Here is a 14504-nt window from a genome sequence, read left to right as displayed (position 1 = left end):
GAAGGGGGAGGGATGGTGTGTGGGAGTCACAGGAGAAATGTGTGCAAAGGTAAAAGACAAAAGGCCAGAGATGATGGATAATGGGGTCTTGGGAAAACCCACGGCTGAGGGGAGAAAGTAGCCTAAGGAAGAGGAGAGGAAGAGATGTTTGAGATATTCTTATGGGAAAACGGGGGATGGGGGTCAGACTGGGTGAAGGTGGTAGAAGGGGTTGAGGGGAACAAGGGGAGAGGTGGGGAGAGGGTGGGGAGAGACACACTTCGAATGTACAGGCTTTAACCCTTGGATTGTGGTGGGGCCACCAGAATATTCTGGTGTGCAAGAGTGAGAATAGCTGAACACCCGGCAGGTAGGGACAGGGTAGTGGTGGGGGATTGGCCTGCTGCCATAACAGAGGTGGAGGGGGGTGGGGCACTCTGGGTGCTGTTGGCAACAGTGGACAGAGAACAGATTACCCCCCCCTCCCAACTTCTGTCCTTTAGGTTAGCTTCCATTCCTTTCCTTTCTTAGAATCTGCCCCTTCACCCCCAGTATCAGCCACTGGGTTGTCTGGATTCCCTGTCGGGTTTTGCTCTGCCCAGGGGGGCACTGGACCCGCTGGGTCAGGGTATTTCTGTCTTCACTACACTGTCTACCAGCCCCTCACACCCACCTTCTCTCTCCAGGGCAGTGTCCCGCCCATCCCCAGCCCTCCTAGCTGAGCCTGCCTTCCCAGAGGCCAGAGGCAGGAAGAAGGACCTCTTGGCAGCTCCCGCAGGCCCTGCTCAGGATTACGCAACAAGAGCCATCTCATTCTTTCCTAAAACAAGGGCTCAGGCCAGTGACTTAAGTTTAAAACGCTGGGCCCCCAAGCAACAATGTCAGCAAGGGCTTCGGGAACTTTTATGCAAATACAAAAAAAAAAAAAAAAACTTCACTCCCAGCACCACTCCACCCCCTGCTCTCGCTACCCTGGGACCCCAGAACATGAATTGGGGGAGCAGTGTCCTGTAATAGCTGTGAGACACTGAGGCAGATGAGACGGGCTGGAAGAGAATTGGGGGCCTGGGAGGGGGAAGCTCTTCTCCACTCTGGGGAGACTCTGTGACCTGCCCCAAGCTGTGAGCCCAGGGTGGAGAGCTCTGTCCTGTCCCCAAACCCTTATCACTGTTTATTTTGCCCTGCGGATGGGCTCCAGCTTGTTGCTCCCGCATCGGACAGGAAGTCCAAAGGAAGTTTGGGATGAGAAAGAGATGGATGTGCTCCCTGCAGGATTCCAGTGTGACATTTTAAATGGTCATCCTTCTCCTTTGTGGGTTATATTGCAGGAGAGCCTTCCGTGGGAGCCTCTCCCATCCGCCCTTCCTTCTCAGTGCTCTCTTCTCAAACTCCCCATCCCCCCTCCCACATCACCACCACCCTTACAAGAGATTTGCCCTGTTTATTGCTCCCACCCGCCCACCTTCTCCCTCCCTGCCCTGTGTGCTGGACGCCCAGTCCAGGACCACCACCACGCCGGGGGCACCACACTGCCCTTTCCCCCAGCCCTCCAGCACGGACGTCCAGAGCTGCACTGTGTGGGCATTGGAGTCTAACTAGTCTTTTTCTTGCAGACTGAGACTCTGGGATTTAGCTTTTTCCTCCCTCTGGGATGCCCTTTACCGCAGCCCCGGAAACAGTGGGAACCTCAGGACCTGCCAAGTGCTCAGGATGGAGCACGGGCCAAGGGGCAGACCTGTGGGACTCGAGCCTCCTTGTGACAGAAGAGTTAGCTGAAAGCTTTGCCAGGACTGTGAAAACAGGCTTTTCCAGAAGTAAACGCTGCTGGACCTCCTCCTTCTCATGCCTGGGATGCTCTCTTCTCTGGCTCCCTTATGCACTGTGTGTCTCACACACACAGCCTGTCTGTCCAAATCCCTGACACCCCAGGGGCTGGCTTCCTTTAGAGAACAAGGGGTGAAGGAAAGGGCTTGCCTAGACCCTTCGAGCTTTGAGTCTGAGGAATGACAGTGATGGCTCATTTCCCAGACGGAAAGACCTGGGGATGTTGATCAGTGACCACATTAGGACGTGGCCCAAGTCTGGTGTGGGCTGGATGGGAACTGTTGCGATAACCTCAGCTGGCCTCCAGCCTCCAGTTCCAGCAGTGTCTCTCCCACACAGCCTTCCTGTTGGTCCTGAGGTACCCAGTCCTCCTCATGTGACTCTCTCCTCCTCAGAACACCTCCGCTGAAATGCCAGGTCCCCTCCCTCCCATACGCATAAGGCGCGCCTGGGTGGCTCAGTGGCTTAAGCCTCTGCCTTCAGCTCAGGTCATGATCCCAGGGCCCTGAGATAGAGCCCAGCATCCAGCATGGGCATTGGGCTTTCTGCTCCGCAGGGAGCCTGCTTCCCCCTCTCCTTCTGTCTGCCTCTCTGCCTGTGTCAAATAAATAAAAAAAAGACCTGGGCTCCCATCTACCATCCATGGCCCTGCAGACAGTGAACCTGAAAGCACTGGCTGGTTCACCCTCCCCAAAATCCCCTTGGTGGTCTCCCACCTCTGGGCCTGAACAGAGATTAGGAGAAGCGGATGTGCGGCCTAACTGATGCTCAGAGGAGATTTCTTCCTCTGGACCCTATGCTTTCAGCTCCCAGGAATAGAACCCTCATTCCCTTCAATATACACCAAATTCTATCACCTCTTCCTCAGTGGCTGGGTCAGCTCTCCTCTTTCCTTTTATTTCATCCACATCGTTGTGCTGCTGTCTTAAATTTTTGTTTATCTTTTCATGTGTCCTACTTTTCTGGTTGGATTTGGAGTACTTTGAGGACAGGGGTCCCACATCGTCTTCATCTCTGGGCCATCAGCTACCATTTAAGGAGTTTGACACTGATACAAGTAGAAGTTGGTGTTTTTGGTGGGAGCAAAGGGAACTGAGAGGTGAAGGAAGGAGCATTGTACCTCTTCTGGAAGCTCTACCATTGTTCCTGAATTTCTGGGCTAGTGCAGCCCACCCCAAGAGGTCTCCTGGCCCTCCCACCCCTTCAGCCCTCTTCTCTCTTTTCCTCTTTTTCCCCCTTGCTCTTAGGGTAACGGCCAGAGAGTCTAAGAGGCCCAGAGGACAGTCAGGGTACAATAGGAGAGGGAGACCTGGCCCCGGAATAAATTAAAGAGGGCTTTCTGGAGAATATGACTTTATACTAGAATTTGGGAGAAGAGATGGGAGGACAGCATGGCACTTTTCTAGACTGGGCTGGAGTCAGCCAGCCAGTTTGGGAACTGGGAATCATTAGTAGACAAGGAGCAGCAACTGGGGATCTGAGATTTACTTCTTTGCAATTGAATGAATAAAAGTATATTCAGTAGATTCACAGAGCATCTATTTATGTGGATGTAAATAGGTTATATGGACACAAATAGGGAGAAATTATGCTCTCAGAGAGCTTAAGATTTATATCTGTCCATCCAACACATACTTCATAAGCACATAAAAAAAAAACAGGGATGCTATGGTATTCTGGGGTAGAATGTAGTCCGTTGCAAATAAATCTAACTGTATTATAGTTCTATGACATAAATACAATAAAGGGGGTGGGGCAAAAAGGTGCTGACCTAAGTAACTTTAGAAAACAGTGTTTTGGGGCACCTGGATGGCTCAGTTGTTTAAGCATCTGCCTTTGGCTCAAGTCATGATCCTGGGGTCCTCAGATCCTCATTGGGCTCTCTGCTCACTGCTTCTCTCTCCCCCTCTCCCTCTGTGTTTTCTCTCTCTCTTGCTCTTGTGTTCTCTCTCAAGTAAATAAGTAATATCTTTAAAAAACCTCAGGGTTTTGCTTGGGAACTTTAAGGATAAAGATAAATGTACAGCATAATCTACATGAACACTGTGCTCTAGTTGATAAAGTTTCTCATGGGCTTATAGATTACAAATTTTTGAAACTGCTTTCATGTATACTTGGGTTGAACAAGTAAGTTATGGATATTGGGAAGTCAGATTTCATTTTTTTTTTAAGATTTTATTTATTTATTTGACAGGGAGAGATCACAAGTAGGCAGAGAGACAGGCAGAGAGAGAGGGAGAAGCAGGCTCCCCAGTGAGAAGAGAGCCCGATGCGGCGCTCAATCTCAGGACCCTGGGATCATGACCTGAGCTGAAGGCAGAGGCTTTAGCTCACTAAGCTACCTAGGCACCCGAGGAAACCAGATTTCTCACTGTTGGTGGGAGAAGTCACAGATAAGTAAGAGGGACAGGCTGGAATGTATCCTGTGATGTTTGGTTAGAAATCAGAGACCCAGTATGAACTCATATTTCACTTAATATATATACAGATGGGTGAATACAGAAGCAACTCTAGATATGTGTATCTACAGGGTTTAGCGTATGTATTATCTAACTCCGTTCTCTGAGTGGGCCTAGAAACAATGGCACTCCAATAGCAGTGAGCACAACTAGCACCCAGATCTTGGTTTCTAACTACCATTCTCCAACAAAAGGAAGCAAAACTCTTTCGAGAAATAGCTGGTTCTAGGTCTGGTACAGGAAATACAAGATGAACTAGAACACCTTGTAGTATAAGAAAGTAAGGAAGTGCTCAAAAAACCAAAAAGATGGGAACATATTAAAGAGATGTAAGAACCAACCTGAAAGGACTCTCAAAGGTCAAAGCTGAAAAAATTTTATGCAACCATTAAATAATATAATTTTGGATTAAATAAGGTAGAAAATCAATATACAAGTGCATATGGATCATATTCATTTGCTAAGGCTGCTACAACAAAGTACCATTGATTGTGTGTTTCAAAACAACAGAAATTTATGGCTTCATGGTTCTGGAGGCTAGAAGTCCAAAGTCAAAGTGCTAGCAGGGCCATGTTCTTTCTGAGACTCTGGGTAGAACCCTTTCTTGCCTTTTCCTAGCTTCTAGTGGTAACCATCTATTCTTGGCAACCCCTGGCTTGCAGATGCATCAGGCTAATCTCTCCTTCTGGCATCACATGGGCATCTTCATGTTGGCTTCCCTCTGTGTGTATCTGTCCAAATTTCCCCTTTTTACAAAAATACCAGTCATATTGGATTGGGATCTGTCCTAATGATCTGAACCTGGTTAAATCTGCGAAGAGCTTATTTCCAAATAAGATCATACTCGGAAGTACTGGGAGTTAGGACTTCAACATTTCTTCTTCTGAGGAATACAGTTCAGTCCATAACACTGATATAAATAAGTGGTTGAATAAACAAACAAACAAAAAAACAAACAAATGGGGACAAGAGGATAAATTTTCCTTCCAGGAGATTTCCAATGTATGTAGATACTCTGCTCTCCAGAAGGCAAGAACTTAATACCTCTCCCACCTTGGGCTAGACTTGGTGACCATGCTTCTAAAGAATAGAATACAGAATGTTGTTTTTCCAAGAAAAGAGGGAGATGGGGGCCAAAGAATACACTTCGGGAAGGAAAAATAGTAACTTCATAGGGAAGACATCTAGCAAACTCTACCTTAACCATGTGATCAAGGTTAACCTCACCAGAGTTGTCAAATGGGTATTCACGTGTCCCCTGATATGATGACATGGGAAACACTTCACCTCCGTGAATTTTTTCCCCACAAATCCATACCCCAATCCAACTATGAGAAGAATATCAGACAAATCCAGATTGCAGGACAGTTTAGAGGATACCTTGCCTGTTTTCCTCAAGACTGTCAAGGTTATGAAAAACAAAGAAAGACTGAGAAACTGCCTCAGACCAGGGGAGACTGGGGAGAGATGACAATAAAAGCAATGTGGTACCCTGGATTGAATCTCAGAACAGAAAGAGGACATCAGTGGAAAAATGATCAAATCCAAATAAGTTGGGGCGCTTGAGTGGCTCAGTGGTTAAATCCTCTGCCTTTGGCTCAGGTCATGATCTCAGGGTCTTGGGATCAAGCCCCACATCGGGCTCTCTGCTCAGCGGGGAACCTGCTTCCTCCTCTCTCTGCCTACCTCTCTGCCTACTTGTGATCTCTGCCTGTCAAATAAATAAATAAAATATTTTTTAAAAAAATTAAAAAAAATCCAAATAAGTTTTTCAAAAGTCAGGGGGCAGTGAGTGCCTGGCTGGCTCAATTGGTAGAGCCTGCGACTCTTGATCTTGGGGTCATGAGTTCAAGGCCCATGTTAAGGGTAGAGATTACTTAAAAATAAAATTTTTTTAAAAATCCAAATAAAATCTAGAATTTAGTTTATAGCGATATACCAATGTTGGTTTCTTAGTTTTGACAAATATACTATAGACACATAAAATAATATCAGTGGGAGGAACTGGGTGAGAGGTATTGGGGAACTCTCCATATTATCTTTGCAACTTTGCAATAAATCTAAAATTATTGCAAAATAAAGGGCTTATTAAAAATACATATCATAGCAATGGTTTAATCTCAGTTTCTTTTTAAAAGATTTTATTTATTTGTCAGAAAGAGAGGTAGAGGGAGGAAGAGAGAGCATAAGCCAGGGGGAGGGGCAGAGAGAGAAGCAGACACCCCGCTGAGAAGGGATCCTGATACAGGACTGGATCCCGGAACCCTGGGATCATAACCTGAGGCAAAGGCAGACACTTAACTGACTGAGCTACCCAGGCACCCCTAATCTCAGTTCCCAAACAAACAAACAAAAGTTTTGTATGTCCTATACCCTGAGCTAAGGATACAGAAATAAGTAAGATGGGGCACCTGGGTGACTCAATGGGTTAAAGCCTCTGTCTTCAGCTCGGGTCATGGTCTCAGGGTCCTGGGATCGAGCCCCACATCGGGCTCTCTGCTCAGCTGGGAGCCTGCTTCCTCCCCTCTCTCTCTGCCTGTCTCTCTGCCTACTTGTGATCTCTGTCGAATAAATAAATAAAATCTTGAAAAAAAAAAAAAAAGAAAGAAGTAAGATGGCCCCTACTTCCAAGGAGATCACAGTCTACAGAGGATATCCATATGAGCTACTGACAATGATAATGATAATAATTAATAATAATAATGCTAATAGTAGCTTATGTTATCTAATGTTTTCTATATGTTGAGAACTGTACTAGTACTTTACATTTAATGCTTACAGTAAGTTTACAGTTTATTATTCCCATTGTTCTTCCTATAGGAAAACACCAAGTCTTCAAAGAGAGAAGTGTTGGAGCAGGGGTTTGAACTCAGATCTCACTTGAACCCTCTGTGACCTGCCTCGTTGTTTCTGGCCTCCTACTTGCCTTCAGCAGTGTTGGCTGGAGGTCTTTGCTTAGAACCATCTACTGGGCAAATCCATATCCCAAAGGCCTCTTTATTTTTTTTTTTAAGATTTTATTTATTTATTTGACAGAGAGAGATCACAAGTAGGCATAGGCAGGCAGAGAGAGACAGGCAGAGAGAGAGAGAGAAGGAAGCAGGCTTCCCACTGAGCAGAAAGCCCAATGCGGGGCTCGATCCCAGGACCCCGGGATCATGACTCTAGCCGAAGGCAGAGGCTTTAACCCACTGAGCCACCCAGGCACCCACAAAAGGCCTCTTTAAATATGATTATCTTGACTGGGAGCATCAGTGGTTAAATTCTGAGCCTTTAATATGTTGCTATGGTCAACATGGCTATCAGAACATTAAGTATCAGAAGAAAGAATATGGGTAATAAACCAGAGACATTACCTAAGATCCTAATAGAATTTTACAGCTGTACCTGTTTCAAGCCCAACACATCTAAACCATTCTTTTTTTTTTTTTTTTTAATATTTTATTGGGCGCCTGGGTGGCTCAGTGGGTTAAGCCGCTGCCTTCGGCTCAGGTCATGATCTCAGGGTCCTGGGATCGAGTCCCTCATCGGGCTCTCTGCTCAGTGGGGAGCCTGCTTCCTCCTCTCTCTCTCTGCCTGCCTCTCTGCCTACTTGTAATCTCTCTCTGTCAAATAAATAAATAAAGTCTTTAAAAAATAAATAAATAGATAGATAAAATATTTTATTTATTTATTTGACAGAGATCACAAGTAAGTAGAGAGGCAGGCAAAGAGAGAGAGAGAGGAGGAAGCAGGCTCCCTGCTGAGCAGAGAGCCCAATGTGGGGTTCGATCACAGGTCCCTGAGATCATGACCTGAGCCGAAGGCAGAGGCTTTAACCCACTGAGCCACCCAGGCGCCCCATCTAAACCATTCTTATTCTGTCCTCCCACAAACCATTCCTCAGCTTTCCTATTTTGCCAATGGTCTCAATACTTTCCCAATTTCCCAGTCATCCTCCACACTTTTTTCTTTTGAAATTACCTGGATATATCTGTTGATATTCCAGTTGGTTCTCCCATCTGGTCTTTTTTTTTTTTTTTTTTTTTTTAATGTAGGTCCGTGCCCAGCGTGGCCCAGTGTGGGGCTTGAACTTATGACCCTAGGATCAAGACCTGAGCTATCAAGAGTCAAATGCTTAACTGATTGAACCGCCCAAGTACCACCCCACCCCCAACCTGGTCTGAAAGTGTTTCCATTTCTATGGGCATCCTGATGGTTTGGGGTTCTCATTGTCTTTCACTTGGACCAAGCCAATAGCTTCTTTTGGATTGCCCTGTTTTTACACACTACCTACTCGGTACCCAGACTATTCTCTCTAAAATGAAAAATAGAGCATATAATTCCTCTGCTTAGAAACCTTCAATGACTCCCTAAGAAATCCAGGATCAAGTCCAAATCCTTGGTTCTTAATCCACTTGTTCTATAGCCCTTATTATTACCTTACAAGAACCACCCACCCCTTGACCAAATATGCTCTTTAAATTCATACTTCTGAGCATTTTAAAAAATATATTTAATTTATTTATTTGGCAGAGAGAGAGAGATCACAAGCAGGCAGAAAGGCAGAGAGAGAGGGAAGCAGGCTCCCTGCTGAGCAGAGAGCCTGATGTGGGGCTCGATCCCAGCACCCTGAGACCATGACCTGAGCCAAAGGCAGAGGCTTTAACCCACTGAGCCACCCAGGTGCCCCTGAGCAATTTTTTTAAATGAAGATTTTATTTACTTGACAGAGTGTGAGTGAGAGAGAGAGAGAGAGAGAGAGAGAGAGCACCAGCAGGGGAAGTGGCAGGTGGAGGGAGAAGCAAGCTCCCGGCTGAGTGGGGATCCTGACTCCAGACTTGATCCCAGGACCCTGGGGTCATGACTGGAGCTGAAGGCAGATGCTCAACCGACTGAGCCTCCCAGGCACCCTACTCCTGAGGTTTTATTCATAATCACACTCCTAACTTTTCCCTTCTTCTCCAACCTTATGTTTTCTAATTTTTTATTACCAAGCTCTGGATGAAATTGAGTCTGTTCACCCTGATCCCAAGAAGCTCACAGTCTCTGGGGAAAACAGAAAAGCAATGTCACCACATAAAGATAGGAGGGACCAAGGACTAAGTGGCACAAAGGGAGAAGAACCTAAGTTTGTCTGGGAGAATCAGAGAGAAGCCTTCACAGGGGAGGTGATGCTTTGATTGACTCTTGAAGGAGTAGAAATTTCACAGGGAAGGACTGAGGAGAAGGCTTCTAGGCAGTGGGAATAGCACCTGTCTTTACCAGTTACATGACTGTTCATCTTGTATCTCCTCTCAACATCCCTTATAGTTTATTTTGTATTTCTAGCAGCTTTTCATATACCATATCTTATCTTCTTCTGATTGGCTTATGAATGCCTTTAGGAAAGTGCCCACATCCTCTATTTCTTTCTCTTTTTTAAAATTAAATTAAAAATTAAAAAAAATTTTTAAATAAACATATAATGTATTTTTATCCCCAGGGGTACAGGTCTGTGAATCGCCAGGTTTACACACTTCACAGCACTCACCATAGCACACACCCTCCCCAGTGTCCATAACCCCACCACCCTCTCCCGACCCCCCTACCCAACAACCCTCAGTTTGTCTTGTGAGATTAAGAGTCACTTATGGTTTATCTCCCTCCTGATCCCATCTTGTTTCATTTATTCTTTTCTTATTTCCCAAACCCCCCATGTTACATCTCCACTTCCTCATATCAGGGAGATCATATGATAGTTGTCTTTCTCCGATTGACTTATTTCACTAAGCATGATACCCTCTAGTTCCATCCACATCATCGCAAATGGCAAGATTTCATTTCTTTTGATGGCTGCATAGTATTCCGTTGTGTATATATACCACATTTTCTTTATCCATTCATCTGTTGATGGACATCTAGGTTCTTTCCATAGTTCAGCTATTGTAGACATTGCTGCTATAAACCTTTGGGTGCACGTGCCCCTTCGGATCACTACGTTTGTATCTTTAGGGTAAATGCCCAGTAGTGCAATTGCTGGGTCACGGAGTAGTTCTATTTTCAACTTTTTGAGGAACCTCCATGCTGTTTTCCAGAGTGGTTGCACCAGCTTGCATTCCCACCAACAGTGTAGGAGGTTTCCCCTTTCTCCGCATCCTCACCAGCATCTGTCATTTCCTGACTTGTTAATTTTAGCCATTCTGACTGGTGTGAGGTGGTATCTCATTGTGGTTTTGATTTGTATTTCCCTGATGCCAAGTGCACATCCTCTATTTCTGTTCCTCTGCAAAATGCAAAATGCAGGTTGTAAAACCTACTTTACAGAATTGTTGTAAGTGTGTTAGGGGAAATTCATGTGACATACTGGGTAGGTACTCAGTGTTTTTGTCTTTGTTTTCCTATAACGAATAAAGTTCCTGGCCCACACTAATGTACTCAGCATTTAATGAATGAATGATCCTACCCTGGTTCAAAAATCACTTTCACATCTGAACTCTGGGCTTTGAGAGGCCTCATTGGATGGGAAAAGATCCTGATCTTTCAGCAATGTTTCAGCAGGGCAAGGATACTAGCCTGTGAGAGCTAACCAAATAGATGAGAGCTGTTCAGTCTGAAGAGGAGGCAGAGATATTCAGACAACTCAAGTTCACTGAATGCTTACTTATATTTTGCATGATTCTCACCATGTTCCATTATCATCTCCACTTTGCAAATAAGAAGACCTATTTAGAGATGTTAAATACCTTGCCAAAGGCCACATAGCTAGATGGTGGGATCCACTGGATTCCGAGTTCAATGCTCTTTTCACTTCAACCTAAAAACTTTCATGATGCAAAAAAACATGAAGACTTTGGATAAGTTAAACACAGACTTCTTTGCTAAATTATCTAAATAGTCAAACCACATGTAACTTCTAGAGCTAGAGAGAGGTTGTTTTAAGGCAACTAAAAAGAAGGTAGCCTTATGTTGGGGGTAGGGTGGGAATAAACACAAGAAATGTATTATTATGATATACAGCTCAGACTGAAAAAGGAAAGAAGTTAGAAAAGAATTAATAAGATCATATGTAAAAGATCCCTGGTAAGTCATGAAAAGACTAGACCTTCTCTTTTTCTTCTTCTTGAGCTATGAGAATACCCTCAGCTTAAGTCTGGGCTCTTTCTAAAAGCAACCTGGGGCTGATTGAAGTCTGGGTTCCTGCCCTTTTTGGTAGGCCAGCTGTGCCCTCTTTATAACCTGTCTCTGGCAAAGCTGTTGAAGAAAGTATCCTAGGCTGTAACAAAACATTGGTCATAGTAAATATTTCTTTTTCCTCCCTAAAATTTTGGCCTGAAAGCCTAGAATTTAATATTAAACAACCAGAGTAAGTTAAGGGGGGTAGCAATTAAATCTATTACATCACCATCAAATATAGTTGACCCTTGAGCAACATGGGTTTGAACCGCACTGGTCCACATATAAGCAGATTTTTTTCCCGATAAATACAGGATAGCACTATGAATGTATTTTCTCTTCCTTATGATTTTCTTAGTAACATTCTTTCCTCCAGCTTACTTTGCTGTAAGAATACAACATATTTGTATAACATGCAAAATATGTGTTAACTGACTGTTTATGTTTATGTTCTGTTATGCTTATGTCATTAGTAAGCCTTCTGGTCAACAGTGGGTTATTAGCAGTTAAGTTTTGGGGGAATTAAAAGTTATATGCAGATGTATCGTATTTACCAGGAAAAACCCACACATAAGTAGATCTGCACAGTTCAAACCTATGCCGCTCAAGGGTCAACTGTACTCTTTGGGAAAGACTGAATAACTGTCTCAGATTGAGGAGACTAAGGAGACATGACAAGGGAATGTAATGTCGGATCCCAGATTGGATGTTGTACAAGGAAAAGGATATTAGTGGAACAACAGGTGATGTCTGAATGAGGTCTGTAAATCACTTAATAGTGTTATACCAACATTAATATCCTGGTTTTCACTAATTATACTATGGTTATATAAGATGTTAACATTAACACGTGGAATTCCATGCACAAGTATAAACTGTTTCAAAATTTTAAAAAAAATTATTAATGGTTTATTGACTTAATGCAAAATCTAAAACCATGAAACTTCTAGAAGAAAACACAGAACATTTTGTGACCTCGGGTTAGGCAAACATTTCTTAAATGGAACACCAAAAGCATGATTCATAAATTAAAAACTTTGAAAATTTGTACATCTTCATGATTATGAACTTCTGCTCCTGGAAGAACACTGTTAAAGGATGAGAAGACAAGACACAGACTAGAAGAAATGTACATCACATATTTGATGAAGGATTTGAATTCAAAATATATAAAGAACTTTCAAAATGCAGGGTTAAGTGAAGCCACTCGATTTTTAAAACCGGACAAATGACTTGCACAGATATGGCCACTCTCTTGATTGTGGACTTATTAGGATTAGTTATGGATTAGCCTCAGGATCTTCACCTACAAAAAGGAGACATAATAAGATTCCCCACGGAAGACATATGGATGACAAGTATGCATCTGAAAAGATTTTCAGTATCATTAGTTATTATGGAAATGCGAATGAAAATCACAACGAAATACCACTACATACCTACTAGAATGGCCACAGTGAAAAAGAATGACAACACCAGCGTTGGAAAGGTTGGGGAACAAATGGAACATTCATACGCCGCTGATAGGAATTTAAAATGATACAAGCATTTTGGAAAACAGTTTGGCAATTTCTCAAAAAGTGAAGCATACATCCACCACGTGGCACAGCCATTCCTTCCTAAGGGTTTCCCAAGAGAAGATGAAAAGTACGTCCAGACAGATTTGGCACACACGTTCATAGCAGCTTTATTTATAACAGCCCTAAATTGGAAACCACCAAATGTCCATCTGTCAACAGGTGAATCATAAGCAGTCTGTGGTATAACCACAGAGGAGCATACTACTCAGCAATAAAACAATGGATGAATCTTAAGGTAATTATGCGGAATAAAAGGAGCCAGACACTCCTCCCCCACAAGAGCATATACCCCGTGATTTCATTTATGTAGAATTTTAGAAAATGCAAACTCAACTAGTGACCAAAAGCAGATTAGTTGTTTCCTGGGGATGAGAGAGTGAGAGGGAAGGATTACAAAAAGAGCGCAAAGACACTTTTGGAAGTGACGGGATATTCACTGTGTTGACTGTGGTGATATTTTCATGGGTATATACATAACTTACAAAATTGTACACCTTAAATATGTCGGGTTTATTGTATGTCGATTATATCTCAATAAAGTTGTTTGATCAAATACGTTTAGATACCAAGCACAAATTATCGATTAAATCCTGAGAATGCCAACAGATGGAGGATTCGCTGAAAGGGCCAGCCCCACACCTGGGACCTGATCAGAAAATCTCAGGTGGAATCACCATCAGTAACACTCTGAAAACATCTTCTTCTGACATCTTTCCATTTCAGGCCCAAACTAGCTAGCGAGTTCCTGGAAGGAGCCAGGAGACCTTGTGTGGGATGGCTGTGACTCTGGAAGCAGCCCTGGCCTGTTGCTCTTTGGCTGCCTTTGGGAGGAGTGGAGCTGAGGCTGGGGGCTATTGTCATAGCTTAGGAAGAGGAGGTCAAAGAGAAGCAATGAAGGAAACAGGAGCCAGAGATGAGTTGGGAAAAGTAACTCGATTTTTGCAGTCCAGGGGTTGGAAAGGAGCTAAGAGATCACATGCTTCAAAATTTTTGTTTATGGGTAAGAACACCAAGGCCTGACCTCAGGCACAGACTGAACTGAAGCTCTCATCCAGATTTCCCAATTTCCGATCTGCATTTACTTCCCTCATCGATTTCCATCATGCCAAGTGGCCAAGTGGCTGCTGTTTGGTATACAAGATGATGATGGCTTCCATCCCATCCAACATTTGTAACAATATTTATAAAAATGGGATAAAGCCCAGGCTCTGAAGGATACCACAGTCTGTCAGAGACCGATCTATATACAGAGGTGACAGTTAAATAATAAAGGGTAGAAAAAAAGTGCTAGCGATGAGGCCCAAATGACATGGTTTGAGAATGCAGAGGAGGGAAAACCCTCCAATCTGGAAGAGAGATCTGGTGATGGGAGGCGATCTGGGCAGCTCCAAACACTCTTAAGTAGGTGCTCAATAAATATAAGTATCCTTCCACCCTTCACGTAATGACTCCCGCCTAACTTTACTTAGGTCACACTAAGAGCCTCTAGTCCGGAACAGCGTGACGTTTCGTGCCATTGAGCTTTACG

The sequence above is a fragment of the Mustela nivalis genome (genome assembly GCF_964662115.1).
Source record: "Mustela nivalis genome assembly, chromosome: 7".
In the NCBI taxonomy this organism is placed as follows: domain Eukaryota; kingdom Metazoa; phylum Chordata; class Mammalia; order Carnivora; family Mustelidae; genus Mustela; species Mustela nivalis.
The sequence above is the reverse complement of the archived record's forward strand: the minus strand, read 5'-3'. Positions refer to the sequence as shown.